At 47.2% G+C, this 21072-nt stretch overlaps 1 protein-coding gene and 1 non-coding gene across 4 annotated transcripts in view; one reads left to right on the forward strand and one right to left on the reverse strand.

Annotated features, from left to right (window-relative positions):
- Window positions 1-21072, reverse strand: part of Tgfb2 (transforming growth factor beta 2) — an 81335-nt gene that overhangs the window by 32948 nt on the left and 27315 nt on the right. The gene's annotated exons all lie outside the window — the stretch shown is intronic.
- On the forward strand, window positions 18853-18987 carry LOC132646566 (small nucleolar RNA SNORA70). Its single transcript, XR_009584832.1, has one exon. It is a non-coding gene; the product is annotated as a small nucleolar RNA SNORA70 (small nucleolar RNA).

Genomic DNA, 21072 nt, shown 5'->3' on the forward strand with positions numbered 1-21072 from the left:
AATTGATAAAATTGAAATAGCTTGCAAAGGCATCTCTAACAGAGATGTTCAAAACAATCTCTTATTTAAGCCAGAATGTTTGTGGCCTCTAGTTTAACTGTCAAACATTCTCCTTCCATTAAACCTAAACAACACACCTCATAAAACCAGTTTACACTATCATCTGCCAAAGGAAATTCTTTGAGATAAGATAAATATGTAAACCAGCTCACATATTTTTAGTTAACTTTTAAACCATGTAATCTTTAAATTTTGTTGGAAATTACTCTCTTTGAGCGATGGGACTTAAAACATGGAATTCTATATTCAGTCATTGTAGCGACAGCTAAGAGTGAGTCTTTCAAGAAGCCAGCTTGCATATCTTGGTTGTGTGCAATCCTTTCCTTAAGCCTTCCTCTCTTGAAAAGTCTGTCCTTAAACCTGCAGTGTGTACAGCCTTTATCTTGTCTTAAGAAACTTGCTTACTTCACTAAATTTTGACCCGTCTTGAAATTCTTTTCTGCAGTGTAAGCAAGAATCTGCTCTACCTGACTAGAGGCCCCTAAGTGGGGAGCACCTCACGTTAAGCAAGGAGCTGCTCTGTCTGAATGGAGTCCCTAACTGGGGAGCACCACACATTAGAATCAAAGCCCTGTGCTGTGGGTCTTCCCGCTACCTCTCTTGAAGAGTGAGGACAGCAGGAGACATTTGGTACATTTCCTGGGTGATTCTTGAGTAACTTAGATTTTTGGAAACGCTGAAATAGAGAACAGAAGAAAAAAAAGTCACAAATAGAAACAGAAGCACAAAGGAACATCGGAGCTTTAAGCAGACATTACACAGATCACAGAAAGTACGTGCACCCACCCGCCTTCCAAGATAATAAGCTCCGGTGCTTTCAGAAGAATTCATGTAGTTGCAGACATCTGGTGTATTAAATCTGGTGGCCCTCCACACTGTTCTCAGGTTAACGGCTTCCACAATGTTTCTGAATCCCACTGTGACAGAGTGTTCACCCAACCTGAGGCCTTTGTCTTTATCCTAGACCTACTGGTTGAATGGGAGGAAATTCTTTTCAGAGCCACTTTGAGAACTTCTGCCATAGACTATGCTGGCCTGATCATGTCAGGTTTGGCCAGCCTTTTCTTCCAGCTCCTCAGTTCATGAACTAGCTAGGGATGAATAAAACGTACCCATCCCCCCACCCTCTTCACAAAAAGAAGGAACTGATCATACTGCACTCCCTGCAGAGAAATTATACCACTTCAGAGGCAAGGAAACAAAGGGCGAGGAAAGTGAAACAGCTTTAGCTAACGTCAAGGTGAGATGGAACATTCACTTTGCTTCCACACCCTCTGCCTCGGGTGAAAACAGCCTCCCAGTGTGGACTGCATGGACACCACCCAGGTGGAAGTCCCAACGGGGTCTTTTGATGGGCTGCTGCAAAATTAGCACACAGAAGTTTGGTCCCTTTCACTAAAGGTCAGCTTGAGAGAGCTTGGTACCAGCGAAGATATACATCTTCGCTCCCTAATAGACCTCTCCCTGCTTGGGGGGTGGGGAGGCTGAGGCTGTGCACGGGGACTGTCCCTAATAAGAGGGACGTCACTAAGTCTAAGCTCACAGTCTTTCAGACTTCCAACCCTAGCAGCGTCTACGTACTGCTCTGCTGGAATCTTCCAATGAGCAGAAGAGACTTCGGGTTTCCTTTCCCATGACAGACTCCACCACCCTGAAGCTTAGCAGTGATTGGTAGGGACTTGTGACACACTGAATGAGTGTAACGGTCCCTCATTCCTGACATCCTCAGTGTGCAGGGAACTAGTTTGGGGGTTTATTAGACAGCCCCCAGAATTCAACAAGACAACCAACCCACCCAACAGTGGGAGGGCAATAAATCAGCTCCCCTTTGTGTGTGCATAGGCGCAGCCAGCAAGAAACCAAGACAATTGTGTTTTGGGGTTTTCTGAAATTTGTCTTGGCACACTGGATATAGATTCAGTTTCACTACCACATCCCAACACTGCTGACATTCAAGTCACAGCAATTTAACACAAAACGACTGAGGAATAAACAGCACATCGGCCGTGGTTTCTGATTTTCTCTCCGGCCATCCCACCTATTAAATGTAACAGGGCACCACAGCATCTGCAATTTACAGTGGAGGCTCCAAGAGGGGGGACTGTGTCAGGCTTGACATGCTGCTGGCCGTGGGGAGCCTAATTGTGCCAGCATCAGCTTGTGTGACTTGGCCTTCATCAGACTGCTATTTGAGACCCTGCATACTGTCAGCAGGAGTGTTTGGGCCCCTTCTTACATGCTGGAAAAAAAAAAGTGAAATAACAGTGGTGCTGGCCCATGGTATTTGGTTTTCTTGAACTGTGACAGACGTGGAGTTTCTACTTTCTATCCCAGAGTTTCCATTACCCCCGTAAAACCCCACCTCTTTGGAGACACCCATTTCACTTACAGTTCCAGGTTTCTCAGCCACCTCTAGGCTGGCTGGGGAGTTTCTGAGTTCACAGTAAAAGCTGTGGGTACTGAAAAGCAGGCCAACTGTGTCTGCAAAAGGCTACTGGCTAACTTAAGCAATTCGGAGAAGATAATTATGGAAAGATCATGGCTGGACCCACATTGGAACAGTGACAGTGACCTCATGGCCTTCCAGGAGCAGGTTGCACTGGCTTTGGGGGGAAGCTCCTTTTTGTTTGCTTGCTTTTCAGCTAGGATCTAGCTATGTAGCCCAGGCTGGCTTTGAACTTGTGATCCTTCTGCCTCAACCTCCCAAGTGCTAAGACTACATGCACAGGCTACAACTGTTCAGTTCAGAATCACATGTTTGGAAACAGTTTTATATGGTACAATCTCATTCTTTATAACATGTTTATTTTCCTTCCTTTCCTCCTTCCTTATTTCTTCCTTCATCTACCTCTCTCTTTCTTTCTTCTTCCCTCCTTTCCTCACCTTCCTTCCTCTCCCCTCCCTTTTACTCTCTATCCCTCTCCCTTTCTCCTCTCTCTTCTGCTCCATTCTCTTTCTCTCCTCTTTTTGTTCTCTTTAAACCATGTTTTAGGGAGCTGAAGAGATACGTCAAGAGTGAAGAGTGCTGGCTGCTCTTGCAAAGGACCTGGGTTCAGTTCCCAGCACCCACGTGGAGGCTCACAACTGAGTGCAATTCCAGTTCCTGGGGATCTGATGTCCTCTTCTGACCTCCATGGGCACTGCACGATTGTAGTGCACACACGTGTGTGCAAAACACCCACACATACAAAGAGAGGAGAGAGAGAGAGAGAGAGAGAGAGAGGAAGGAAGGAAGGAAGAAAGGAAGGAAGGAAGGAAGGAAGGAAGGAAGGAGAAGAAGAAAGAAAGAAAGAGAGAGAGAGAGAAAGAAAGAAAGAAAGAAAGAAAGGAAGGAAGGAAGGAAGGAAGGAAGGAAGGAAGAAAGGAAGAAAGGATGGAAGGAAGGAAGGAAGGAAGGAAGAAAGAAAGAAAGAAAGAAAGAAAGAAAGAAAGAAAGAAAGAGCAAAACAGCTGTGCATTTTGTTCTCTGATGCCCAGGAGACAAACCAAACCTGTCACCTTTTTGAATCACCTAAGGTATCTATCTGAAGAGGCTGTAACCCACCACACCATCATCCTTCCTACAGCCGTGCGTTAACACACCACAGGGGGAGCAGCTCCTTAGTAGGCTGAAAATATTATGTGCCCAAATCTTAAAAGCGAACGAGCAAACAAACCAATAAAAATCACCCAGCAGCCAGGTTTGCTGGTTATTTGCTAGTTTGCTTTCTATTGCTATGATAAAACACCACGACCAAAAGCAACCTAAGGAAGAAAAGTTTTAGTTCAGCTTACAGCTCCCAGGTCCCAACCCACTGTGAAGGGAAGTCGGGGCAGGAAAGCAGGGCAGGAACCGAAGCAGAGGCATGGAGGATCGCTGCTCACTGGCTTGCTCCTCAGGCTCCTGCTCAGCTCCCAGGACCACCTGCCCAGGGGTGACACTGCTCATAGTGAGCTGCTCCTGCCTACGTCAGCAGAGAACTTGCCTCAGACTTGCCTAGAGGCCAACCAGACAGCACTTTCTCAGTTGAGGCTCCCTCTTTACTGATGATCCTAGTTAGTACCAAGTTGAGGAAACTAAACAAACAGCAGTGTGTGTGGTCTTCATGTTTTCTGTATGCTTCTTGCTTATGGCATTTTTTTTTTCTTTTTGGAAGGCAGTCACTTAGTCACTCGGAGGCACTGTGCTGATCTACTGTTGTGCCTTAAAGCTGAGGTTGGTAAGTGGCAGGGCACACCCCGCTAGAGCTGCAAGCTGTTTGCCAAGAGAACCGGTGGCATCTGACCTCTCCGACTGTCAAGGACAGAACGTTAGAACTCAGACTCAGCACAATGCTGCCTCTGAAAGCTCCCAGTGTACAAACCTTCTCCATCAAGGGCCAAGTTGGGGCTCCAGGAGAGGACCAGGTCTATCATTTAAAGGGCTTCCGATTCCCCTCAGCACTGCTTGAAACTCCCAAAGCCAGTTTTCACATCTTCTCTTCATTATCTGTTTTCTATGCAAATAAACCCTATTTCCTTTCATTGGTTTTCATATTCATTATTTCTGGTTCTTCTCTTTGATTCCATCTTAAAATTATTCCTTTAAGCCTGGACTTAATCAAAGACGCACCAGAGAGAACTCTTAGCTGCTCTGAACTTGAACTCGCACGCACCTTTATAAAACAACAACAAAACAAAAAACAAAAACACCTATCTCTCATATTGTGGATATTTTATTTTATTTTTAGTTTTCTACGTACACTACAATTCTATGCATTTCAAGTACATAATAAAATATGAGTCTTGACTCATCCATGAGAACTAATTTATAGCCTTTTTTTTTTTTTTTTTTTTTTTTTTAGACAGGGTCTCACGAGGAATCTCTGGCTAGTCTGAAACCTGCTATGTAGATCAGGCTGGCTTGGAACCCACAGAGCTCTGCTTCACAGGGCTGGAATTAAAGGTGGGGCCAGCACACCTGGCCAAAACACCTTTATCCTACAGCGATACCCTAAGGCATCCCCGTGGACACCATTTATCATTATTCTGTGTGTGTAATTTGCTGACGATGGTTTTGCAGTAGAACGCCCTGATAGCAATGTGCATCGGTTCCTTAAATGACGTCTCAGGGGACAGGTAACCTAAATTGAGAACCTACGGTCACAGGTAGGAAACAGAACGTTGAACATTTGTCGAAGTGGATGCAGACTGCAATCCACACAACTCCCTCCTTTTCCAGGCTCTGTGAGCTGCGCTCCTCAGCTCTCCACACGGCACAGCCGACTGGAAACTGTGCCGCCAGTGTGATGAGGCTTCCGTTTTACCCAGTGGGGACACGCTTTAAAGAACAACAGCAGGCCAGCTGTGCCCCTACTGAAAACAGCCAATAGGGCAGGGCTGAGGAAAGTCCTGGAATCCACTTTATCCCCGCACACCTAACGCTAGCCAGCACTCAGAGACTCGCTTCAAAAACGCATATCGGTCAAAGGCTGAACGGCTAGTATAGAGCGTTTCTTCATGCTAAACAGCAGCTCTCCATCTGCACCGTGAAGATGGTGACGCGTCTGACCCGCTCGGAAGGATAGCTGAGTTCCCTCATATCTACACTGGCATTGCAGTAGACAGCCACTCGGTACTTTACAGAAAACACTCGGGCTTTCCAGGATGGAGCTTCTTGGGGCTGGCGGGTACTTGCACAAGGTGTGCACTGGTCCCTCATCCTGTTTGTACTGGCGACACAGCTATGCGCAATTAAGATATGGGAGCATATAGGAATTACAGGAATCCAGATGAACCATACCGTGAAGGAACTCTGGAGCACGGCCAGGGTGCGAGGCTTATTTTAAGAATCCTGTTCATTTGGGCACTGAGCAGCGTTCAAGTCGAGCCACCATTTATAAGAGGGGGAAAAAGCGAGCCTTTACCTCTCGAGTCTTCACTGCAGAGGCAGCCCTTGGCAAAGCCCTGCCAAATGTTTAATGTGCTGCTTTCATAACTGAGCTAGGTGAGAGCAAGCCCTACAGCTGAGCCCACATCTCATTATGTGTGTATAGAGGCCATAGACCGTCCACATTTTAATCCACTCTGAGGGGTACTGGCAAAGAAAGCTGAACAAAAACAACCCCTGGGGAGTCCAAGGAGTTAATCCGGCTAGTCCCAATTTACTTGCGATATCAGCAAACCTAGATGGCACTGTGATTTTAAGAATGGAAAAAAGAATTCTTAAACAGTGAGCTTCCTTTTTGGGTAAACTTGAGAGTTAACTCATTGCTTGCTTTAGAAAGCTCGGAGACAATTCTGAGGCTGAGGTTGGGTCAAAACTCAGGGGGCTTCAGAAGCCCCCTCAGCCCTGGCTCCTCATAGGCAGCTGGGAAAATGGAATAGCATCAATTGACTACTTAATCTCACCAGCTGCTCTCCTATGTGTCCTAGCACTGCTTACCAAATCATCTTTGAAAAAAACAGTTTTGCAGAAGACAGGCCATTATTTGACCACCGTGTTGGGGTGAAAGCAGATAGGATTTCCCGAGCACCACAATGGAGTGTGAACACTTCCAAACACAACAGCAGTGGCACAGAGGAACTCACACAAATGACAGTTCCTCTGCTTGTTCCCCTAGACCCTGAAGTCAGGAGGATCTCTCCTCGTGTCAAGGGGTGTGTGTTATGTCTTAGAAAATAGCACCTCCTGTCATGTCACAGCGGCCTCATCTGAGCCCTTTTAAAGATTGAACAACATGTCAGAAAGGTTCCCTGATGTCTACATAAAAAACAGGGCATCTCAGCTGCCTCCAGGTCAATTAATTCAGAATCTATGTCCCCTGGCTGATTGGTACACTGCATGGCACTCATGTGTTCTGCCCTGAATGCACTGGCCTGCCCTGGCCAGCTTGGACTAGAGCCATGTGTGAATACCCCTGATCTGTAGTGCCCTTAACACCGGGGAAGTCTCTCTGACGGTGTGGCCAGGGAAACAGACTCATACATGTGCTGTGCCACCACTGCAAACCCCCTTCACTCTCCCAGCCGAGATGCTTGTGGACAAAGGCTCGGGAGATCAGGCTGGCTGAACCTGTCATGTTTCCATCCTACCACCCAGCTCCAACACCAGGCAACCATCTCTTAGTATATACAATACGTGTTAAACAAAACACAAAAGGAAATTAATCCTCCCTCTCAAATACTTAAGCCATAGGGTACTGGTGAATGCCAACCACAGCCCCTTGGGTCTTCCTGGGGCTTTCCATACATAGAGCTCCTCCATCTTTCTTCATATATATGAGTCTGGTAACTCTGCAAACCAGGTAGCAAGTGGTATCTCCTCTTGGTGTTGAGGAAACCATAGTCCAGAGAGAGCCCAGATGGTTTGATTGAAATGACTCCCTGGACTTCCTAGTGTGCTGGCCTTTTTGATCGCGGGGGTGGCCTGAATAAGAATGACCCCCATTGGCTCATATATTTGAATGAGAGAAGAACTCTGCAACAAGAGTAGAAGGATTAGGAGGCGTGGTCTTGTTGGAGAATTGTGTCACGTGGGGTAGGCTATGAGGTTTCAAAGGCCCAAGCCAGGCCCAGTCTCTCTGTCTCTGCTCCCACCCCCACCCCCTGCCTGCAGTCAGGATGTAGCTCTCAGCTACTGCTCCAGCACCACATCTGCTGCCTGCTCCCTCCATGATGACAGTGGAAACTGTAAGCCAGCCCCTGATTAAATGCCTTAGCCACAGTGCCTCTTTTCAGTAACAAAACAGTGTCTAAGACAACTCTGGAGCTCACGTCTAGCTTGTCTTGTGAAATACAAAGCAGCCAGTGGAGCCACAGGATACCCTGATACCCTGCGGCATGCACTCTAAATGCAACAGCCTAAGGAGGCCACTTCTGAAACCTCCATCATATTCCAGCTTGAAAAGAGAGAGCAACACTCAAACACACACGCTGCCCTTGAGCCAGTCCTGAGAGGATTCCTTCTCCTGGTTGTTATTGCAAACAGCTCTTCTCAGTGTGGAGTACAGCAGCCTCCTCCAAGCGCACAGCAGCCTGAGGGTGACAGCATCTGAAGGGAGCGTGCTGGAGGATGATCAGGCTTCTGTTGCCAGCAGCTGACAGTACACAATGGCCTTCCCTCTTCAGTACATTGGGAATGGCATGGAAGTGAGAATGAGGCAGAAAGAAGGAAGAAGGAGGATCAGAAGGAGAAAGAAGGAAGGAAAGAGAGAGCATGCGTGCTGGACTCCCTGTGATTCAACAGGGGTGAAGATGTACCTGCTCTTTTGGACCAGGAGAACCTGGCCCACAAGTAGCTATAGTAATGGCCAAAATAGTACATGTGTCAAAACGATCATCACACTCCTGGACAAAATCGGTTTCTAGTACTCAAAACAATCCATGGCCATCCTGACATTTACTGTGCTTCCTAAATTCCCCTCTAGGTACAGGTCAACTGTGACTTCCTTTCCAGCAAGTGCTCAGGTGGTATAAGGCAGGCAGCTGATACGGCCCAGACTTTTACAATTCCCAGCTGGGGCTCAAGAGATGGCTCAGTAGATTAAGTAGTCACTGCACAAACATGAGGACTGGAGTTTGGATCTTCAAAACTCACATAAAAGCTACTGGGTAAATTGTGACACAGAGACAAGGCATGCCTGAGGCCAACTGGATAGCCAGACTGGCCCAATCAGAAAGTCCAGGTTCAGTGAGAAACCCTGCCTCAGCGAGTAGGGAAGAGAGCAACTGAGGAGACACAAAACGTCAGCTTCTGCCTTCCATACAGACTTGCATTCACGTACACATGCATACACACACACACACACACACACACACACACACACATTCAAAACACAGAAACAAAAGAAACTGCCACTTGACCTCTGACTTTTTCTTTGAAAACCACACAACTCTATGTGACCTTACTCTATTTTAGGAAGGCAGTTCAGAGCTCTTAGAAATCAATGTGACTTTTCTATGGTCCTGCGGTAATTCTACAGTGTTTGATACCACAGCCACCTCTCTGGCGTGTATAGGGTCTCTGTTTCCAGCACACATTCCTTCAAAGGACATCGATGCATTGTCTCAGTATCTACTTGTATTTATATCCATCCAGTCTAACGACAGTTGGTCAGAGAGACACGAATGTCTATGGCACGTGCAGCATCCGAAATATCTGTCTGGTCCGGATGGAATCCTAACAGCATTCTTATGAAGCAATTATAATAAAGAAGGCCAACACAGAGGTGACTGTATGTCTCCAGGCTTCAACCAAAGTATGTTGTGAGAGTAAAAGAAAGTGAAAAAGTCATGCATGAACAGATCTTGTACGGTGACCCCTGGGCTGTGTAGGAATCTTAAGTGTGCCATGTGGAAGAGGCCTTCAGAGGATGATGAGGACAAAGACTGTCACGGGCACCATGATGCCACAGCACATAAATCAATTCCCACTCAGCTAAGAAGATTTGGGGCAAGACTACCAAGTGTGGCTGGGAGAGGCCTGGCTACCTTTGATGTTCAGACTGGCAAGTACTCCCTGGCTGTAGGCCAGGCTTGTCTGGAAGGAGGCTCCTTCAGCAGGCTCTCACTGGCCAAGGCCACTGTCATTCTGTGCTCTGACTCAAGGCTGTCTGCTGCAGCTCACAGTTCTGATATGACTGTATTAAGCCCTTCAGTGAAAATCTTCCAAGTCTCACGGCCAATAGGAAAAAAGGTTTCTATGCAGAACTGCTGCGTCTTAGGAGGAATTCCTACCTACCTCCTTAGTCATGTTACTTTAGGGATAAACCTGTAACCTCATTGTACCTATGAACCTGGGATCCCCTTACATGGATCTAGCCACAGCCAAATGTGACCATGCATGTTGAAAGTGCTGTTTTGCTAAACTCAAAATGATAAAGAGAGGCAATGTGTTATTGCTGCGCTAAAATTCACTTTTACTGAACAAGACTGCGCAGTGCATACATCTTCACAGACCATTCCAGCGAGCATATGACAAAACGGAGCAAGCTCCCTCCCAGTTTAATCACCCTTTCCTCTCTTGATCTCTAATGAACAGGTGGCGTCTAAATGCATTGAAAATTCTCAGACACACAGTTTCATCACATGCTTGTCTGTGTACCCTGTGGCCCTAAACTACCTTTCCAGATGCATGAGCATTCTGTCACCTCTTCTCCACTCTGCTGCCACCCTTATACTGGGCTCTCTCCCCTACGCTAAGCACACCATATCCCTTCCAACACAGCTGCCACACTTCTCCTAGAGACCCTTCACAGAAGAGGGGTTCTGTCCACCCTTGAGTGTCCAGCCTATGCTCACCACACAGAGGGAGGAGTTCTGGCTCTTTGCAAGCACACTCACCTATCCCTTGTTTCGGCAGCGTTTGTCACCTGGAATACTGGAGTCCTCTTCAGGTGTTTGCAGTGGTGTGAAAAGATAACAGATAACGTGCAGCAGCAACACCTCTCCCTCCCTTGTCATTTTGAATTTGGCAGGACTGTTTACTTTCCCAAGCACCGCCATTAGCTGTTTGAATCTAGCTCGAGCTTTGTAAAGCATCCCCTCAGTCCATGGACACATGAGGGCACGGGTGTTCCTGGAAGAAGCGTGGCTTCTGAGGCAGGTGGGGAGGCCCACTAAGAAGCAGCAGTCCAGCGTAGAAACCCCATGTCCCCCCGAAACTTTTTAACATGACCACATGGCAGAATGGAAGCCAAAGGCTCTTCCCCGAGCTGCACCAGACAGACTTGAGTCAGGGGTAGAAAATGATGATGTAGCTTTAAACCAAAACCTAACTGTACTCACTGCTAAGAACTACCATAAGATGCCAAGAGGCAATAAATGTGAGCATAGCAAATGCTCAGTAAATGTGAAGTCATATTATTAATGCTATTTTGGGAGCAAAAGAGGAGAGTTATATCTGCTCTGAGATGAAGCCAATAAGTCTTTCCTATAAAGGACTGCAGGAGAGGTCACCAGTCTCCAGGCAGTGGCAATACGGGAGCACTTGTGGAGAGCGGCCATTATTTTCTCTGCCTCAGTCGCCCATCAAAGAGGCATGGCTTTTGGGGCCACCCTGCTCCACCACTTGGAACTCTTGGGTCAGGAACCTGTGGCAGAGCTGAGCCTGACACAGTAGGCCAAGTCTTAGGAGACCACCCGCTCTATGGGTGCAAAAAGTCATTGATGTGGATGGGTGACACGGCTCAACCTGTGAGGGTACTGGCTAGGCCTGGTGATCTGTCTGACCCTCAGGGCCCACAAGGCATGAGAGAAGCAACTCTTTCAAGATGTCCTCTGCCCTGCATGTGTGCACTGTGGCATGTGAACCTGTAAGTGCACATGTGTGCATGCACACACATACACCAGAGAGACAAAGGGTAAATATAATAAACATTTTTGTTTTGTTTTTATAAAAGACTAATGACTGATTAGACCACCCCTCCCCTCGCCCCAAAAGCTAGGTATATAAGGAAACTTGCAACAAATGAAATTACCACCAGCACTTACCACATGTGAACACAACTGACCGAGTGCTTTCGGGGGCACACTCATCTCCTTTGTAACATATGAGCGTCACATGGCGATCGCATAGGAATGCCAATGCATAGTGCAGACTGTGGGCCACACAGTTTCTCATCCCCACCCTTCTGTTAAATGAGAACTGGAGTTTACCAGCAGGAAAGCCACGGTGCAACTGAATGAAGCTGAAACAGAAGACTGGCCGACAACAGCGACCCAAGTCTACTTGACTCCAAGCCCATAGTCTTCTACTTTTCCTGTGTCTGCCTATAAAGATCTGCTCGGCAGTCCTTAAAGGAATGGGAGTGTAAAAGAAAAGAAATCCAAGATCAACCCAAGCTTAGTACAGGAAGAAGCCATTCTAACAGGGCGAGGCACAGAAGAGGCCACAGCCACCCCTGGGAGCAGCCAGTGCCTCCTGTGATGAGATTCAAGGAGAGAACTGGATGACAGTACATGCTGTACTGTGACACAGTAGTCTGGGCTAGTTTTAATTGCTCCAACAGTCAATTTCCCTCAAATAGAAAAAGACAGGAAATGATCCAGGTAGCATCACAGTGTAAAACAGAGCTTCTGAAAAGCAAATTTAGTTTTGAAGGAGATGACGTGAGGCCCACATTGCTGTTCCCTCAGCAGGCCCCTCTAGCCAAGACTATTGTCACTTCCTATACGGAGCTGAAGCTCAGCGAAGGACTTCAGTCTTGGTTCTGACGTGTGGATGTTAAACACTGCGTGGAAAGTCTTCTAGGTCTCCTGGCTAAGGGATCAAGGATTTTGACCAAGGACTTCTGTTTCTTAGGAGGAATTCCTACTGACCCCTGGAGCCATGCAACTTTGAAGAAGACTCAGCCTTGTGCTTGTGAACTAGGGGTCACTTCCTAGGGCTCTAGCCAGACCCAAATATGACCATTCTCATGAAAGGAAGTAGCCGGAGCTAATTCATGACGAATAAGACTGCATGGTGCCTGCAGCCCTAGATGCAATCCTCAAGCAATGAACATCTGATTATATGTTCTTATCTAATCGTCTGGCTCCTAAGTGACTTTTGAGCTTCACTTCCAGCCTGCAGATATGGCGGATGAGGTCCAGAGACAGCCACCACACAGCACCAATGAGAAGACAAAGAGTGAAAGGCAGTTCTTGAACTTGAAGGTGCCTTCTTCCCACTCACCGCATCTGCCTCAGTCTGGGAAGGGCTCACTCAGGCTTCAGTATGTAACCCCATCTCCTCTCGGGGGAGAGATAACATCACTCTGTCACTGGGTCTAGGGATGCCGGTGGAACTGGGGGTGCAGAGCAGTCCCTGGTGACCTCTCAAGCACCTGCAGTCCACTCTCAAACCCTAATTTCGTGGATCCTCCCCAGAGGTCATCCTCAAGTTCATGCTCACCATGGTTCTTAAGAGATTTGAGTTTCACCTTCCACCCTTTGATGGTCAGAACTGACAGTAGGTGTGAACTGTCCACAAACTTTGAAGTTAGATGAATTAAATAACTGTTAGGTCAGTTCTTGGGAGGCCAGGCTCAGTAGGTCACGAGCCAATCACAGTAGCTGTGTCTGACCTCATGACCTCTGTACTGCCTATAAGGACTCCTCCAGGCCAATCTTTTTTCACTGCCATTTTGCAGATGAGGTTTAGGAGAGTGGGGCAGTTCTGTTAGCTTAGGAGAGTGAGCCACGTGGTGACCTGCAGGACTCCATTTCAACCACGGCAAAAGGCCAGGAGTTCACCCTTTTCTCTGTCCTGCTACCACATCCTCTCAGCCTCTGAAACAGCAACCTTTGGTGGGAACCTTTACTTACCCTCTTTCCTTTCCTGTCATGGGTTTTTCTGGTTCCAAAATCTTAGCTAACAGCACAGCACCACCCTGCCTGAACTGAACCTATGAGAGACCACACGGGTGGTAGGCGCTGAAGCCAGAGCAGACGGTTTATAGCACCTTCAGGCCCTCATTTCAAGAGTCAGGCAGAATTTATTACCCAAAAATGTTTCTCTCAACAGAAGAGGAAGGGCCTTAGAGGTCAAGAGTGCTTGCTGTTCTAAAAGATCTGAGCTCCCAGTACCCACATCTGACAGCTCACAACCACCTGGAACTCTAGCTCAAGGGGTCTGACTCCCACTTCTGGCCTCCACGAGCACTGTCCTCAACTCCACAGAGCCACATGTACACACGTAATTAAATGTTAAAAAAAAAACTTTACAGAAAGAGAGTGCACTTAACATGCTTGCATTTCTCTTACTTTCAAATATCCCATGAGCCTGCTGTGTCTTCCTCATTGTTCTGAATCTAATTCAATACACACAGCTACTTGACTTAATTGTGTATGAAAGAAAAGAACCTCCTGTCCTGTACAACAATGAATTATGAAAAAAGTTCATTAAGAACAAGACACAAACACAATGCTTAAAGCATTCAAAGTATTTATGATATTTAATGCTACTCTCCACTCCCCCCTTTCCACCTTCCCCTGGTGCTAGGGTTCATCTCGGGGCTTTGCCTATGCTGGGCAAGAGCTCTACCACTGAGCCACACCCCAGCCCTTCCTTTTCTTCTTTTTAATGACTCAAGATGTTCTGGAAGGGGAGTGAGGGAAGTGCTTTATGTGGTATAAATAACCTTTAAATAAACTTTCAGCATATCTCATTTCTATAGAACTATTAAAATAACCCCAGAGTTTTCACAGAAGGTAAACTCCATGGTGTGGACAGGAGTACAAGAGCAGAAAACTTGAACACGGAGGTCACCACACAACGACTGCGAGTGTCACAATGAGGCACTTTTCTGCCAGCGCCTTTCCCGATGGGAAAACCCACAGCAATGCTTTCTGCATGCACAGTAGGGCAGTTCAAATTGTCCTTGTCTGTGTCTTAATGCAGATTGCAATAGGAAAGTGATTTCGAGAGATCCGCACTTTGCTTGCTACCTTGCCTTTGGGGCCATCGCAGAGTCACTTAAAAACACCTCTTCCACGGCCGGCTGCGTGGTAGCGATTTCAGAATCTGCCAGCACATGGCCCATTCGTGCAGCCGGCTTGGAGAAGTAACAAACCCCTCAGTGTCACAGACTCCTGCTTTCTAAAGTTGAGAGGTAAAGGAGAAAGAGCACACTCTGTGCCATTCAGTCCAGTGATGCGGAGGAACACTCTCAGAAGAGATAAAAACACATGTGGCGCCTAGGGATGACCTCATCCTTGCGCTAGGAATGGGGAGTGATGGTTTTCAGAAGCTGTCTTCCACCCAAAGGGTAGCTGGATCATTGCAAGCTGCTCACTTTACCTTTCCAATTGCAGAAAATCATCCTTTGAGTTTGGTCCCCACGTCCCAAATGCTCACAGGACAGTAGCACTGTGAGGCCATCGGAGAAAACCCGGATAGTCCACAAGAAAAGCCCTGACTCCCTGCTCCTCTAAAGCCGTGCCAGCGGGTACTCAGAACCAGTCACCGAGTCAGTGGTGCGCCAACAAGTACCTTTGTGAATACGCCCCTGCTGTGCCTAAATGTGTGTCTTGGAGCACCTCTCATCCACGCTAGGGATGACTGCTCTTCCATGGACAACACTCCCCCAAAAGCTGCACTTCACACCTTTACTTCCAGAATTTTCCACCTCTAGCTAAAAATAGTGCTTTTGGGGTGAGATTCAACCGAAGCAGACTCTTCCAAGGCGAAAGGACCAGTAGCTGAGTAAGGGCTTCTGGAAGGGGCCTGGGGAAGGAGGCCCTCCTGTTTGTATTTCCAGCTGCCTTGGAAGACAGCCCTGCCCCTGCAGGGGGTGGGGGAGCTCACTCGAACCTTGCCCAACACGAAGGCTGCATTTTCACGAAAGCACTTCAAAGTGAATTTGGGGTTTATTTTGTGGATGAGTTAAAGATAATAATGGCATCCCGACCTGCGTGGTGTCTCCTTAACCCTCACTCATCAGATAAAGGGGCGAGAGTTACCAGGGAACAAGGCATGTGTACTTCTCTGCTACCTACTGGGATTCTTCAATTAGAAATACAGTTCTGCCCTAGTCCCAGATGTCCCTCTGCATGTTTATGTACCCATGTACATGCACATGCAGGCACACACATACACACGCCTACCTACAAGATCTCACTTGGCAGCTGTTACAGACACAGTGGTCAATATAAGCTTTTAAAACAGGTGTCTCAATCCCATGATCCCTTTAAATTAAAAAAATATATATTTTATGTGTATGCATTGTGTGTAAGTGTGTGTATGTGAGTGAGAATGTGCATGTGCCTGTGTCTGCCACAGAGTGCGCATGTCAGGAGTTGCTCTCACTTTCCTGCACCTGTGTGGGTCTGGGGATGGATCTCAGGTGAGCAAGCTTGGAGCACAAGCTTTTACCCCCTGGGCCATCTTGCTGGCTCTTGAACCTACTCTCTTCAGGATCGTCACAGAGAGCCCAGCAGGCCCAGACTTCCAGGGTTTGTCTGTGATCTTTTCCCTGATGACGAATGAAGATGCTGCATGTTAAGGTAAAGAGATTTAAGGTTTGGGATTCAGCAATCGGGGTTCTACCCCTGGCTCTACCATCCATACACCGTGTGGCCCTTGGCAAATGACTTAACCTTTCCCTCAGTTTCCAGGAATGTAAGATAGTAAACTCTAACTCCTAGGGCAGATGGGGAGGCTAAAGAAAGGAAAACAATGGAAGACACGGGGTTCCTGGGCCCGGTTAGCTCTGCTTGATGCATTAGTTATTAGCATTGCTGGCCCTATACCAGCTATGCTAACATATAGGAAGCTTAGGACAGCACAGGGTTAACAGTGGGCCACACCTGTGACTCAGCCACACTTTCTCCGTGTATAGAGGAGGATTTAGCAGTGTCTACTCCTCTAGATGATGAGGAGAACATAGAAGCAACAAAGCAAAACACTGAACACTTCACGTGCCCGGTGCATGAGGAACCCAAAGTGGTTCGCCTCTGTCATCCCCTTCTAGATGCTGAATTGTCCGCAAAGGCTTTGTCTGTGGCAAATCTCTGTTTACCTTCCCTCACTCAGATAGCCTTCTGATCACGGAAGCCCCATGTCCAGCAGTCCAGCCAGCCCCTGTCCTATTCCATCTCTGCGATTCATCTCAGGAAAGAAAAAAAAAAATCTGTTAACTATTACACTTACAAGGTAACAGGCCTGGAATGCCCGGCATCTCAGGCGGAGCTCAGCAGTGTCTTGGCACCAGACACACACACTCTGCAGCCTGGGGCCAACTACATCTGTCCACTTTGTGCAATTCAAGTGAAGATACTGAAATCTTCCAGCTTATAAACATTTGTACAATTCACTAATTAAAGGACTTTAGCTTTTTTGTTTTTTTGTTTTTTAAGTCCTCTAACGAGAGCTTCTCATATGACTGCCTCCTTTCAGTCTGAGAGCCTAGCATATTTGGTGCATTTTGATTCGAAATTTTAGGTCAGATGGAATCTATTTCCAGAGGGGAATCTCCTTCTTCAAATATTCAGACCTAGTCCATTTTCTTCCCAGGGTTTAAGGTCTGACCCATTAATGACACTGAAGCCATGGGTGACATAGCTGGTCATGGACTTGAGCTTCTCCTTAATGGGAGTAAGTGGCAGTGGCATCTTTGGTGGGTGGATATCATGGTTCTGCCACTTAATCATCTTTAGTCTCTCTCTGTCTTAGTTTCTTCAAAAGAGAAATTAAGAAAATACAAATCTTATGACCGCCAGGATCAAACGAAACAAAATCTCCGAAGCACTGGCCACAGGAAGCACCCCTATGTATTTTGATCACTGCGTTTAGCACCAAGGGTGGACAAAATGGACACAGCGGGTTCTCAGCAGAGGGGAACTGGTTCCTTAAGGAAGAGCTATAGATGCAATGGGGCTTTTCTAGACCGTCTGTCAAATGAACGCGAGGGGTAACTGCTATCGCCTGTGAGCTCCCCAGTCTTCCCCAGCTCAGATGTCAGAGCGGCTGGGCTCCTCTCAGACACACATGCTTGGAAAAGGGAGGCCTTTCAGTGGAGCTCTGCTTGCCCTCTGGATATCAACCCCAATAGCTTAAAATAAAAGCCTTTGAGGAAGAGCTAGGAACATTGACAAAGGGCACTGAGGAGGAAAGAAGAGAGGGAGGGAAAGAAGGGGAGGGAGGAAAAGGGAGGGAGAGAGGGAAGAAGGGGGGAGGGAAGGAGGAAGCAGCCATCTCTCAAGGCTGAAGCACTGCATCCCTTCTCTGCTTTTACAGTGTCAGGTACCAGTGCAGCTATCTGTCCAGGGCAGGTGGCAGGAGGTCACACTTCAGGGACTGCTGAGAGACAACTGGACTCTGCCAGCAGTCATCCCTCTGGGCTCGAAAGGCTGCGAAGGGACTTCCCAGGAGGGCGGCAACAACTCAAAAGGCACACAAAAGAGAAACAGGTGAAGGCCTTTCCATGGCTCTCCTCTCCTCACCTTCCTTTCTGCCTCACCCATCCCTCCTCAGGTAATCACAGTTTATTCCCTGACAGGTAAGGAAACGATAACAAAACCAAATGCATTCCGAATGAACTAAAGAGAGGAGGCGGTGACCAGTGGAGAAGAGGCCAGAGCAGCGTCGGTTAACGAGAAGGCATTTTTGATTTAGTGACACCTTCAGATACTGCAGACTGCATCTTTTCTATCCTGTTATCCCTAGCTACAGCCACCCACCCACCCCAGCTTCCCAGGGGTCCTAGGAGAAGGGGAGGGTGGGCAGAGAAGAGTAGGACTTTTATTCTGTACTTGAAGAAGGGTGAGCACTTCCCAGTGTAGATGGAGTATATTAAAGCAAGGAGCACAGGACTGAATGAATCAGAGAGTTGCTGACATGGGGGTGGGGGAGGGGAGGGATGTCCTTGTGGTTAACCACATTTTACTGGGGATTTTTATTGATTGCCGTTGTATTGAAAGAGACATGACTCAAAGGTACCATACCCACAGTCTTGCAAAGCACTGGGTCCCGGTGGGATTCGGAGGCTGCTGATGTCGTGAGCCCCAGTGTGGGGTGGGGAAAGGTTTGCTGGCGTCATAGGTGTTGCTTCCCCCATGGCTGCTGAACTGGCTGTCCTTTCCTTTGAGGCTGTGGCTGATCCCTGCTCAGGCAGGCACCAGGCTCTCTGAGTGTTAGGGACACTTTCTCTTACAGCTGGTTTTATCTGCCAGCCCTCCTTCCCTGTATGTTCACATTGTGCTGTGTGTATAAATCCATTAAGCGTTAATATACATATATATATATATCTGTTTTGTGTACATCAGTTCTTTCACAAGTCTAGCTCCACAAGTAGATTGTGCACTACTTGAAGGCAGGGTAATAAAACTGCAACATCAGAAAGAATAAAGATTCTGCATTCAATTAAGCCAGTCAGGTTCCCTTCCTCAGAGGGGTCCTGTGCACAATGGCCGGGACCAGCAGCCTCTTTGAGAGCATGTGAGGCCTGTTGCCTATACAGGTCGTTCTACCAGATCTCGGAGACAGTTTTCTGGTGGATATTCAGATCTCTGATCTTAATGGCAAGTATGTAAGGCATGCAGGGTGCCTTAGGGAAGCCCCAGGGCTGTGGCCAGGATTCACACAGGCCAGGTCATCCTGTCCAAACACAGCTCCAAGCCGCAGAATAAGGAACATGCGGCTGAGGCCGTGCATAAAGCTACCTTCAAGTTCCCAGGCTGCCAAAAGACCCACATCTCAAAGAAGTGAGGTGAGGCCTTACCAACTGTGATGCAGAGGAATCTGAAGACACACAGTAGCTAAGAAGAGACCACAGGTGGCTGTGGGGTCAAACATGTCCCTGAGAGAACCTTGATCCCTCAGACGAGTGGTGGGCCTTGCACCCCTTAGGGCATCACTGCGCTCTCATACACCCCACAAATCATACTCAGTAATAAATCCCACATCCTAAAAGGATGACAGCAGCAGCAGCAGCAGCAGCAGAGACAGCATACCATCTGAGAGAGGACTTGTCCACTGTCTCGGCAACAGGAGGGGAGCCACCTGTGCTGTGTAGCCCAAGGGTGGGCAGGACCTTATCCCTCTCTGCCTGAGACCTCTGCTCCTCTTCCAAGCACTGGTCTTCCCACAATACAGTGCGTGCACAGTGAAAGTGAAATGAATAAGATAAAATGTCCTAGGTGTGACTTTCAGGGACAATCCACAAAGGACTTAAAATGAGAGGTTAAAGGAGTGAGATCGCTAACGTGCCATCTGCTCAAGGCCAGGGAGGAGGGGACTCAGAGAAGTGAGAGTCACTGTTTAGAAGCATCAGGACCAGAGTTCAGTCCCTAGCACCCATGTAAAAAGCTGGGTGTGCTTGCACAGATCTGCAACCCCTGTGCGACAGGGGAGTGGAGCTAGGAGGAGAGGCAGTAGCTTCAGCCTATACTATCCCATCTCAAGGGAAGAAGGGAGGGTGTGATAGAACAAACACCCAATATCCTCCTCTGACCTCGACACACATGTAAAGAACATATATACACAAATCATACACAACACACAAACACACACAATTTAAAAACATGCACCACCTATTTTGAGAAAACCTTATTAATAACACAATCTTTTTAGGCAAGTTCTCAGTTTCCTGCCCTAATATCATTCTACCTTATTCATGACTTTGACTGATTTTTCGGAGGAAGCCAGGAGACAGGAAGAACACCTCAACTGATATCCTCTCTACTTTTACCTGGCCACAGTCTCTTACTGTTGACTAGCTTCAACACTGTTGTATGGCAGAATTCAAGAGCTCACTCTTCCCGCTTACCTGAAAAGTCTAAAACCGCCATGTTTGGATGCTCTTCTCCCACTATCCCAGGCTCTGGCAGCCACTATGTCTTTTGGGATTTGTGAATCTGTCTTTAGATACCTTTTATTTATAAACAATATCTGTAACATTCTTTCCCTCTCATGGAAACTTGGACCTCTTCTCAGCTTTTCTATAGATGAGCTTTTCTATAGCTCTTCTCAGCTTTTCTATAGCTTTTCTTTTTTAAGGTGACCTTGCTTCCCTCCTTTCAATGTATGTCAACTTGATATGCCATAACTTCTGCTTTTTCAATTGAATTCTCACCATATAAAACACAGAAAGCTAAGGGCCTCAACAATGACCAGAAGCTGAATAAAAGAAGGGCAATTTCTTCAGTCCTTATGAGATTCAAACCATTTTTGTGTATTAGATCATTCCCTCCCTTAAAATTCATTAAAAAGTGAGTTGTTGTTTTGTTTTGTTTTTTAAATATCCTCATTTTTAAAGCAAAGTGAGGTTCTAAACAGGTAACAGGCTGGATTTCAACCTGGTCCCCCTAGGCGAAGCCTGCATCTTCTTGCTACTAGTTCACAATTTAATTGTCCCAGGCAGGATCATTGTTGGTCTCAGGTTGAGTCACTTTCTTAGCTTATTCAGAGCAGGTTGGGGCGTCAACAAACAAAATGTTAGCATCTTCAAAGTTGGAATGGAAGGACCACCTTCTGCTTCACAAAGCGAAAGAAACAGAGAAACATTACAGACACTCATCTGTCTAGACAGATGACTAAACAGGGGTCCCTACAGGGTTAGACTTGAATTTCCT

Source organism: Meriones unguiculatus, chromosome 11, assembly GCF_030254825.1.
Source record: "Meriones unguiculatus strain TT.TT164.6M chromosome 11, Bangor_MerUng_6.1, whole genome shotgun sequence".
Classification (NCBI taxonomy): domain Eukaryota; kingdom Metazoa; phylum Chordata; class Mammalia; order Rodentia; family Muridae; genus Meriones; species Meriones unguiculatus.